This window comes from Aedes albopictus, chromosome 1 (genome assembly GCF_035046485.1).
Source record: "Aedes albopictus strain Foshan chromosome 1, AalbF5, whole genome shotgun sequence".
Classification (NCBI taxonomy): domain Eukaryota; kingdom Metazoa; phylum Arthropoda; class Insecta; order Diptera; family Culicidae; genus Aedes; species Aedes albopictus.
Window position 1 is genome coordinate 216,876,384 of NC_085136.1, and position 12,056 is coordinate 216,888,439.

Genomic DNA, 12,056 nt, shown 5'->3' on the forward strand with positions numbered 1-12,056 from the left:
GTTTGACATAACTCGACTACTGTGAATGTTAATGTCCATATACGGTGGCGCCTTTGTTTACATGCGGTGAACGAAAAAAAAATGCTTCATTGATCCATTACATGTGCATCTGTGCAACATGTGTAAAGAGCTGTAAAGCTATCAGTATAGGGCACTGCGATGTTTTGATTTTGTATGGGATTTTGAAGTTTCTTGGCCTTGTTGTTTACAAAATTTCTGTAAGAGTGGAAGAGAAGGAGAGAATTTCATGCAGTGCCCTATAAGCTTTGCTAAGTTTTCCACAAGCATCAAACAACAGCAAAACATACGCTTTACATTTAAGATGTTTTGTCCAAGTTGAGACCACTGTTGGCCTGCTAGGTTAATGCGTGTGGAAAAAAAATGCACACTTGGCAAATCGTGTACGCTTAACTTTTCTAAGAGCCGATGCACACGAGCGGCGCGTCCACGCAGCGTGCACGCAAGTGCGTCCTGAGTTACACACAATCAAATGGGAGGATGCACACAAGAACGCAACGCTACCGCACCGCAACCGCGCCGCACCGTGTGCGGCACGCAATAGTGGTTTCTGGTTTTAGTAGTGTTGCGTGTACGTACACGCTGCATTACACGAACACCACTTGAGTTACTGGTTGAAAATAGTAAACAAAGATCAGCTGTTCCCAGCAAAATCAAATGGGCATATTTTCAACCAGTAGATTTGCATTAGGGTTTGTGACACCGCGCTGCGAAACCACTATGTCAACGCATGCCCCACAGGAACGCTGCGGCAACGCAGCGTGAATTCACGCAGCGTCAATTAACGCTCGTGTGCATCGGCTCTTATAAGAGCCGTATACGTAAAACCCGCCCGCATAATCGTGAACAATAACAGTACAGTGCACCATACTGTTGGCAACTATCTACAACAGTATCTCAACAGTATGGTATACCATCAAAAGTAACAATAAACCAACAGTACCATGAATGGATTCAACAGTGTGGTAGATGGTTATCGAGCAAATTACAATATGTGGGATAGGCGGTTAAGTTATGTTACAATAAAAAAACGCTGATTTTCTCGAACAAAATTTTTCGATTACAGTTTGTCAAAAGGTCAATATACCATCCATTTTTTTGCTCAGTTCACTGTATACCAAACAATTCAAGAACCGTAGACCTATAAAATTTGAATAAAAATAAGCACTGTATGTGAAATTATGGCTATATAGTATCATACAGTTGCATTAACAGTACGTAGCACGGTTTTGTTACGTTTGTACTATTGTTAAAACCTCCCCAGGGAATAAAATAAAACAAATGCTATTGCGCATATAATTTACTACTGAACTATCGCAGAAATTCCTAAAGTGTGAAAACGTAAAATAAACTGCAAGATTGAATAAAAGTCAATCCGGTGTCTTCGGAGCACTTATTCTTCATAAATCGAAGAAAAAGGGTTCGGAATACGCTAACTTGATTTTATGCAATCTCACATTTTACTTTACATTTTCACACTCAAGATGACTGACTGCGCAGTTCAGTAGCCAACGCACTTTAAAATAAAATATGAACTAGCAAATAGGTGTCAAAAAATTAAACAATTATTCTGATTTATTACGGAAAGGCACTCAGGGATCAATCACTTCTCATTTTCACTTGTAAGCTTCTTTATCCAGTGCTTGAACTTGTCGAACTCAAACTGTCCCACCAGGCATTGCTCCACATTTACATCCTGGGTCGCCAGTAACACATCCGGAGCCACATCGATGTCCAGTGCCCGGCCGGTGTACACGTCGGTCTTCTCCTTTCCAGTCTGCATACCAACCGTTGATTCGATGCGGAACGTCCGGCTCGATTCGCACCACCTAGTAGAAGAAAGTATCGAGTTATCGAATGAAACGGGAACCTGCTAACTCCGAATACTTACGTCGCAAAATGGTCCCCAATGATGGAATCTTTGCTGGCCTCCTATTTCTCCTAAAACTCCTGCAGACTTACAAAAATGCAAAGCAAATCTGTGACCCAGTTGACACTTTTTTCTTGAAACGGTTGAGAAAACGAACACTAATGCGTGCTACTGTATGTCAAACTGTTGGGTAATAATAATCTATAGTAAAATATGCTTATGTAAGTGTGAAATCCAAATATCCAAACAAACTGTTTGGCATGATGTGAAGGTACATTTCAACTGTTCATTGAAATTTTTCATTCTCACATTATTCAATATTATTTGAACACTACAATATATGGTTACAATTTACTTTAGGTTGCATGTGCTGTTTTTTATATTACAAAGAGCTTGGTTTCATGTTGTTCAACCAAAATGCAACAATATGTGAAAATGTAACCCCACCAGTTAGAAGAGTTTTACTGTTTGGAGTCTATGGCAAACTGTATTTCTCTATGCGGGCGTAATACTCAGCACAGAAATGTATTCTACATTGGCCGAATTCTATGGCACTCATCGGCTGTGTAAGACACAGATTTTAAATCAGTAGGGGGAAAAGCCTTTATTTTTCAATAATTTAGACAAAGTAATCTTGTTTAGTACATCAAATTACGTGTGAGAATAAGCAGGCCAACATAAATTCGTGCAGTGGATTAGAATCTGTGTTAATAATACTCATTTTTGTGTAATGAAATTTAGCCAAAAATGTGTAACTTTAGTTCTTCGTGCAGTTGTTTATCCGCCAACCTCAAAAACAAAAACAATGTTTGCGCGTCGGAAATCAAACGAAAAATATCGCGTTGCGCGGGTGGAAAAAAGTGTTATAAGTGTGCTCGGGAGTGCCGCGGGAAACGGTGAAGCCCCGGCGAAAGGTTACGGTGGTTACGGTCACTACCAGGCGTGTGCGCGAGTGAATCGTGGAGGATTTTTTTTCAAAGTGTGGTCGGTTGGACGGGGCAAGTTGTGTTGATTTGCTCCGATCAAACGAATTGGTTGTTCCGAATAGTGGTTTCTGCTTTTAGTGGTGTTGCGTGTACGTACACGCTGCATTTCACGAACACCACCTGATTTACTGGTTGAAAATAGTAAACAAAGAACAGCTGATCCCAGCAAAATCAAATGGGCATATTTTCAACCAGTAGATTTGCATTAGTGTTCGTGACACCGCGCTGCGAAACCACTATTAGACGCGGACGGGGCTTCCACCGAGGCCAAATCAGCAGCCGGGACAATCGCAATAGCAGATGAGGATTTCCTTCTGTTTATTTTCGCCGGCATATCGCTTCATATTGCCGCTTGACAAGTGCGACATGACGGATTTACTGGGAGAAATTGAACCAACGACCTACAGCCAGTTCACCAAGGAAACTCTATCGATTACCGTTACTTTCGTGAGTGCACCTATAGCAACACCAGAGCTTGGACTATATTTTTTCTTCGATGTCCGTTCTTTCAGGGACCACTTGTTGCGAGAAGCGGATTCCTGTATGACGTTGAGTATGACTTCTCAGCTCCACGACAATGCATTCCCGAGAATAATAGTGCTGAAGAAGATAATGGTTCCGCGCAGAGGGGCTGGTCGCCAGCCATTCTTCGATGCGAAAAATAAAATCCTGGCACCCTGGAGGCGGGTCGACCAACGTGGGGGATTGACGAAAGCGAGGGCGAGGAGTCCGAAGCGATCGAAGACTAGATCAAAGCAGCACTAAACCGGCTGGAACGATGGTTTTCTCATCAGAAAAGATGTTCCCCAGACTCTAATACGGATCCGCCCGCGCGGGTGGCAAGACCATTCGTCGTGTCCTGTTGGTAGTATTGCCACAGAAGCGGAAGTTCCAATCCCTATCATCAAGATTAGGGATCAGCTGGTAGTCCAGGTATGTCACTATTTTAGAATTCGGTTTTGTTGATTTGCAATTAACGTCTCTTCTATTTTAGGTTGTAATAAACGAGTGGGTGGGTTGCTTTTAATGTTTTATTTGTGCGTCAACAGCAAAACGGCTTTGGCGTGCAACGCTTCTATTTTAGTCGGGGGAATGAGATCACGGAGTCTTTTCCGATAATCGGATGGCTGGTTTTAAAAGTTGCATATGCAGGAAACTGTCCATAAAGGTGGAAATGGGGGTTACAACTCGGGTGGGGTTGCCTGGCATACCCAAACGCCTCACGGAGAGTGTCGGTAGGTTGATGGTCTTCTTGAGTGTCATCATCTTTACACAGACGTACAACCCGGGTTGGAGTGTCCGGGATGCCCAGACTCCTCGCTGAGAGTGTCGAATGCCGATTGTGGTAGAGTTCTACCTAGACAGCTCGCGGACTGGATCAAATCTGGTAATATAGACCGGTGTCTTTCAAGAAGCATATTAAAGTGCCAATGGCTGCAGTGTGCTCGTCGTCCCCGAGGGCATCACGGATGCCGCTGAAAATTCTGTAGGTCAATTGTGGGCATTTGCAAACAACGTTTTCTAAGCTGTTGTGAAATGTCGCAGATTGTCCGGAAGGGGTCGTATCCGTAGTAATAAGCGCATCGAAAGTTGTCAGTCCTGAGACACAAGATTCTTTTCTGGTCTCTGAGGGACTCAAGGTCGGTTCACTTGAAACCCGCCATTTTAATTTTTCTTAGTTTTCGGATTCTATTTTGACCCAATGTCAGGGCCCATTGCTTCCACGCAGTGTTTTGCATCCATCGCTTTACATCATCCTGCGAATGGGTGTACGTAGACGGTGCTCCCTCCATACCAACTACGGCTAGGCTATCAGCCTCCTCATTTCCGGGTATTTTACGGTTTGAACAAGCAATTATGCCTAAGATCGTAGGTCTGAGCTTGTCCACCTGGAGCACAGCCAGAGCACTGGCGGAATCGGTCAGTATCAGTAGCGGTTTGGAGGACGAAGTAGCGATGGCAGGGAATAATTCCGCGGCTTCTGCGGAGAAGGATCAACATTCCGCTGCCAAGCTTCGACTGATATATAGCTCGGATCCGCCAATTCCATATCCTCTCCTAGAGAGTGGCCTGTTTCGACGTCTTTTGGAATATATCTGGTGAAATAGTAACAATGTGGAATGCTATATTAGGAAGCAAGATCTACTGGTAATCTAGCATCTATGGAAGAAAACGATCAGGAGTTACTAACTAACTCAGCAAACTAATAAAAAATGTACCTAAGTTGTCAATGTCGCTTACGTCACTTTGTAGAAGAACTGTTCGTGTAACGGCATCGTGCAAAAGGTATTTTGCCTCGATTACGATCGACCTGAGCGCTGCTGAATCATCACCTTTCCGGGAGGTTCTGTTAGAATTCCTTCCGCAATACCTTTGAAAGTTTCTTCGGAAAATCCTTTAAGAATTCACAACAATTCATTTGAAAACTGAATGAATAATACTATGAGTTTTTTTTTAATTGTAGTGCTAATTCCTTTAAGAATTATTTCGTTAATTTCTTTAAGAATTCTTTTGAGCTATCAAAAGATGTACTATTTACAAGTAATTGATTGCGGTTGCATAAGTGATCGGGCAGGGGTCATACTTTGGGCACTTTTTGCTTATAACTCAGTCAGTTTTATCCCAATTGACTTGAATTTTTATACGCGGTGAGATATGTGCAGTAAAAACTCAAAAAATGGTATATAATTGACTGAGTTATATACGAAAAGTGGCCAAAATAAGTCCCCCTGCCCAAATGGTTCCTTACCCAACTTTTAATTTCTTAGCTTTTGAATACCTGCTCGATAACACATTGAGGTATCGATATAATAAATTATTTACTACTTTTAAATTATTGTCATTCATTCGTTATTGAATAACTGCTTAATTACAAATTCAGCAATCGGTGAAATATACTATTCTATAACAATAGTTATTATTATATTGTTATTCAATACCTTTTTAATAACAAATACAGCACTTGGCCTTTAGTCTGCTTGAGTTTAAAATTTTTGGTATGCATTCATTATTGGAATAACGAGACTTGTTATTTTCCAGATGTTATTCATACAAATTTATGGTATTCGTTTTTGTTATTTTGCCTCTATTACCACCTAATGAAGGGCATATCAAGGTATGCTGGTATTTAATACTAAATACTTTGATTTGTTATTCACTTGTTATTGTTTTCTGCTCGGGATGTATGGGTTTGGTTCATTCGTGCATTTCGCCAGTTCCGGCGAGGCACTCGAATCTGGTTCCGGAGCACTACTGACCTGAGACAATTTTCTTGCTGACCGTTCTTCGCGTTATCGAAGAAGCCGTTATTTAGTGTGCTGCGTGTACGCGTTTGGTTTTTTTTCTACATTTGACCACTTCCGTCGGGGTACCTGGAACCGGTTTCGGCACGCTATTGGTTTTCCAAAGTATGGTCTATGATTTTTTTTGTTAACCGTTCATCAGCTTACCTAAAAAGTCATTAAATGTGTCGAATTTATGGGTTTGGTTCTCCTTTACATTTGACCACTTCCGATGGGGCAACCGTAATCGGTTGCGGAACACTACCGGTTGTCCCCAATATGGCCGGAAACTTTTTTTTTGTCAAATCAAGATGCCTTAAAGTCCGCGATTCTAAAATACGGTGGAGAAGCACTGGTGAGAGCACTACACTGGGTCATTACCAAGATTTGGGAGGAGGAAGTATTACCGGAGGAATGGATGGAAGGTATCGTGTGTCCCATCTACAAAAAGGGCTACAAGTTGGATTGCGGGAACTACCGCGCGATCACACTACTGAGCGCTGCCTACAAGATACTCTCTCAAATTTTATGCCGCCGTCTATCACCGATTGCAAGAGAGTTCGTGGGGCAATATCAGGCTGGATTTATGGGTGAACGCGCTACAACGGACCAGATGTTCGCCATCCGCCAGGTGTTGCAGAAATGCCGCGAATACAACGTGCCCACACATCACTTGTTCATCGATTTCAAAGCGGCGTATGATACAATCGATCGAGAACAGCTATGGTAGATTATGCACGAATACGGATTCCCGGATAAACTGATACGGTTGATCAAGGCGACGATGGATCGAGTGACGTGCGTAGTTCGAGTATCAGGGACACTCTCGAGTCCCTTAGAATCTCGCAGAGGGTTACGGCAAGGTGATGGCCTTTCGTGCTTGCTGTTCAACATTGCTTTGGAGGGTGTAATAAGAAGAGCGGGGATTAACACGAGTGGGACGATTTTCACGAAGTCCGTTCAGCTGCTTGGTTTCGCCGATGATATTGATATTATTGCTCGTAAATTTGAGACGATGGCGGAAACGTACATCCGACTAAAGAGTGAAGCCAGGCGAATCGGATTAGTCATTAATGTGTCGAAGACAAAGTACATGATGGCAAAGGGCTCCAGGGAGGAATCATATTGACGGTGATGAAATCGAGGCGGTTGAAGAATTCGTGTACTTGGGCTCACTGGTGACCGACGACAACGACACCAGCAGAGAAATTCAGAGGCGCATTGTGGCAGGAAATCGTGCCTACTTTGGACTCCGCAGAACTCTACGATCGAATAAAGTTCGCCGTAACACGAAGTTAACTATCTACAAAACGTTGATTAGACCGGTCGTCCTCTATGGGCACGAAACATGGACCCTACGTGCAGAGGACCAACGCGCCCTTGGAGTTTTCGAACGGAAGGTGTTGCGTACCATCTACGGCGGAGTGCAGATGGAAGACGGGACTTGGAGAAGGCGAATGAACCACGAGCTGCATCAGCTGCTAAGAGAACCAACCATCGTCCATACCGCGAAAATCGGGAGGCTACGGTGGGCGGGTCACGTCATCAGGATGTCGGATAGCAACCCGACTAAAATGGTTCTCGAGAGTCATCCGACCGGTACAAGAAGACGTGGAGCGCAGCGAGCTAGGTGGGTCGACCAAGTGGAGGACGATCTGCGGACCCTACGCAGAGTGCGGAACTGGAGACAAACAGCCATGGACCGAGTGGAATGGAGGCGGCTACTATGTACAGCAGAGGCCACCCCGGCCTTAGCCTGACCGGTAAGGTAAGGTAAGTAAAGTCCGCGATTTGATGTGTCGCTTGCATGGGTTTGGTTCCCTTTTATATTTAGCCATTTCCGGCGGGACACCCGGAACCGGTTCTGGATCACAACCGATTCAGATATGTTCTGAAAATATTTTCCTGCTTACTGTTCATCAGGATATCAAAAAAGCCACGATTTGATATGTCCCTTGCATGGGTTTAATTAACTTTTATACTTTGCCACCTCCGGCGGAACATCTGGATCCGGTTCCGATATGGTCTGAGAATACTTTCCTGCTTACTGTTCATCAGGTTATCAAAAAAGCTGTGGTTTGATATGTCACATGCATTGTTTTATTTCAATTTCATATTTGGCCACTTTCGAAGGGACACCCGGAACCGGTTCCGGGACACAACCGGTTCAGATTTGGTCTGAGAATATTATCCTGCTTACTGTTCATCAGGATATCAAAAAAGCCACTATTTGATATGTCGCATGCATGGGTTTGGTTAACTTTAATACTTGGCCACTTCCGGCGGGACATTTGCAACCGGTTCCGGAGCACTACCGGTTCCGATATGGTCTGAGAATGTTTTCCTGCTTACTGTTCACCACGTTATCGAAAAAGCCGCGGTTTGATATGTCGCATGCATGGGTTTAGTTCACTTTTATGTTTGGTCACTTCCGGCGGGACACCCGGAACTGGTTCCGGGACACTACCGGTTCAGATATGGTCTGAGACTATTTTTCTGCTTACCATTCATCAAGTTATCGAAAATGCCGTAGTTTGATGTGCCGCATGGATGGGTTTGTAGCGTTTTCATATCTGGCCCCTTCCTAGGGTACCGGTCCGGAACACCTTAATGGCCATAACTCCGGAACGGCTGGACCGATCTGAACCATTTTCAATAGGAAACAATGGGACCAGATCCCGCGTCGAATGAACCATCGGTCAATAAAATCGGTTGAAGTTTACTGCCAAAAAGTGATGTGAGTTTTTTTGTACACACACATACACACACACACACATACACACACACACACATACACACACACAGACATCACCTCAATTCGTCGAGCTGAGTCGATTGGTATATAAGACTTGACCCCTCCGGAGGCTCTATCAAATTTTCGTTTTTGGAGTGAACATATAGCCTTTCGGTACACCTTGGTGTACGAGAAAGGCAAAAAAAGTCTTTAAATGCTCTACAAGTGTGTCTTGGGCAGCTTTGATGAAAAATTGAAACTGAAAAGGTTAATGCCAGAAAACCGATTTTTCTTGAACCACCTTAAGCTTATTCAGGAAAATATCTCTAGATCGGCCAATTTCAAGCTACATAAAAACTGTTTTCAGCAAACTTGCTCAAAATTGATAGATCTACAACTTTCCCTAAGAATGTATATAGTTATTCTTGATAATACCAATTTCTTTGAAAATATGGACCACCCCAATTTTCATGCACATTAGAAAGAGGGGCTTCTTGGTGTTGACGTGTTTCGAAGTGCTCGTCGCGTTATTTTTTCTACTGCAAATTTTCACTGTTCCGCTGCCTGATTGGCAGGTGCTACGCCACGAAGATTGTGATTTCGCGAGTGATTCTCGAAAATTATTGTTGGGCTAGGTACAAACACGTCTTCAGCTGCGCATAATTAGCAGTTTTAGTACACTGAAGTTTTTTTTTACGACGGTAATGGTCCCGCGTAAAAAAAACCGCGTAAAAAAAAACCGCGTTATTTCAAGACCCGTCGTAAAAAAAACCGCGTTATTTCAAAAAACGTCGTAAAAAAAGTCAAGTCACGTTAGATGTGGTGCTGACTATTTTACGCGTGTTTTTGAAAAAACGCGGATTTTTTTTACGACGGGTCTTGAAATAACGCGTTTTTTTTTACGACGGGTCTTGAAATAACGCGGTTTTTTTTTAGGACGGACCGCGTAAAAAAAAAACCGCGTAAAAAAAACCGCGTAAAAAAAAAAACCGCGTAAAAAAAAACCGCGTAAAAAAAAACTTCAGTGTAAATTAGAATGACATCCAGCGCTGACCAAGCACCAAGGCGGAGACAGATTGTGTGCGCGACAGGGCGGAAACGGGGGAAATTTTCAATAAGAGATACAGGAGTGATGTGTTCGAATGTGCGAGTTTTCTTCGTGATGCCGTCAGTGAAATGGTCGACGGTTCGTCCGGCGAATGAAAAGTGTATCCATTTAAAAGAAAAAAAAAAGTGATCCTTTGGAAGATTTACATGGTGGAAAGTGAATAAAAAAGGCACACATGTGAGATCAGGTTTAGCGATGACCGATTGTTCGCGTGGCAGCAGTAAAATGAGTGGAAATCGGCATTAGAAGTGGCGTTAACCTGCGAGGTCGATTCCATGGTGATGCAGTGCCGTCTCAGATGATTTGGTGAGAATGTTCTGATTAGTTACTGGATATTGTTTTTATTTGATTGTATATTTTATTATATATGAAAAACTAAATACGTGCCAGTTTTAAGGAGATAATCCTTAAAACAGGAAGTGTGTTTGTATTATCATTATCCATTTGATAACGGTAATGCACGCATGCGGGGCTGTAAGTGAAAGTGACTTCTGAATGGACGTGTCTCTCCAGCCATTCTGAAATGGGTCTCTGGATCTGCAATAGAGCTATCACCTTCTAACTCCCGGACTAAAGCAATTTGCACCAGCACTGGAATGTTGTTGCAGGATGCTTTTTTCCATAATATCACTGCCGGACAGTGGGTGTTAGATGGATCACACACACACACACATTAGAAAGAGGGGCTTATTATTAGGGACAACTTTGTAGAAGACCATATTTATCATTAACTAGCTGTCCCGGCAAACTTTGTCTTGCCAAGTTGTTTTTGTTTGACAACTGTTGAAGTCATTGCGGCAACGCACTCTAGATTGATTTAATTTTGATCACGCTGAATTTGTTCCCGGCTTATAAAAAAAAAACAGTACTTTATCATTTTTTACTTTTCTAGTGGATTTTCGTAACTTTTTCTGCATATAAACACGGCCACCATGAATACGAATCGAACCATGCAAGACTCATGCTGATCGGTCCACCCGTTCTTGAGTTTTGTTGCCTCAAAGGAACATCAAACTCATTTTTATATATAAAGACTAGCTGTACCCGGCAAACTTTGTCTTGCCTACTGCGTTTTTTGACGTTTCAAGTTTCTAGCCAAGACCGTGTCCCCGGTCAAAATGTATGGAAGATCGATTTTCAGAAACTCTTAATTTTTCCATGTTTTATGCTTCATAAACCTTCCTTGGGTGAAAACTAACAGAACAAAACTTAGACGACCAAAATCGGACCTTCCGTTTGCAAGTTATGCGCGGCCCCTCGTATGCCACTGCATTTTTATATATATAAGATGTGTCGAAGACAAAGTACATGATGGCAAAGAGCTCCAGGGAGGAATCACCGCGCCCGCCACCCCGAATTCAAATCGACGGTGATGAAATCGAGGCGGTTGAAGAATTCGTGTACTTGGGCTCACTGGTGACCGACGACAACGACACCAGCAGAGAAATTCAGAGGCGCATTGTGGCAGGAAATCGTGCCTACTTTGGACTCCGCAGAACTCTACGATCGAATAAAGTTCGCCGTAACACGAAGTTAACCATCTACAAAACGTTAATTAGACCGGTCGTCCTCTATGGGCATGAAACATGGACCCTACGTGCAGAGGACCAACGCGCCCTTGGAGTTTTCGACCGGAAGGTTTTGCGTACCATCTACGGCGGAGTGCAGATGGAAGACGGGACTTGGAGAAGGCGAATGAACCACGAGCTGCATCAGCTGCTGGGAGAGCCAACCATCGTCCATACCGCGAAAATCGGGAGGCTACGGTGGGCGGGTCACGTCATCAGGATGTCGGATAGCAACCCGACTAAAATGGTTCTCGAGAGTCATCCGACCGGTACAAGAAGACGTGGAGCGCAGCGAGCTAGGTGGGTCGACCAAGTGGAGGACGATCTGCGGACCCTACGCAGAGTGCGAAACTGGAGACAAAAAGCCATGGACCGAGTGGAATGGAGGCGGCTACTATGTACAGCAGAGGCCACCCCGGCCTTAGCCTGACCGGAAAGGTAAGTATATTTGTCTAAAAAATCACTTAAAGGCGCTGAATGCATCTTTCTTC

The 12,056-nt window shown here is 43.5% G+C and overlaps 1 long non-coding RNA gene across 1 annotated transcript; it reads right to left on the minus strand.

The window, feature by feature from the left end:
- Positions 1 to 1,569: 1,569 nt before the first annotated feature.
- On the minus strand, positions 1,570 to 2,387 carry LOC115260982 (uncharacterized). Its single transcript, XR_003894714.2, has 2 exons — positions 1,910 to 2,387; positions 1,570 to 1,847 (listed from the first exon to the last, which is right to left on the minus strand). It is a non-coding gene; the product is annotated as an uncharacterized LOC115260982 (long non-coding RNA).
- Positions 2,388 to 12,056: the final 9,669 nt, after the last annotated feature.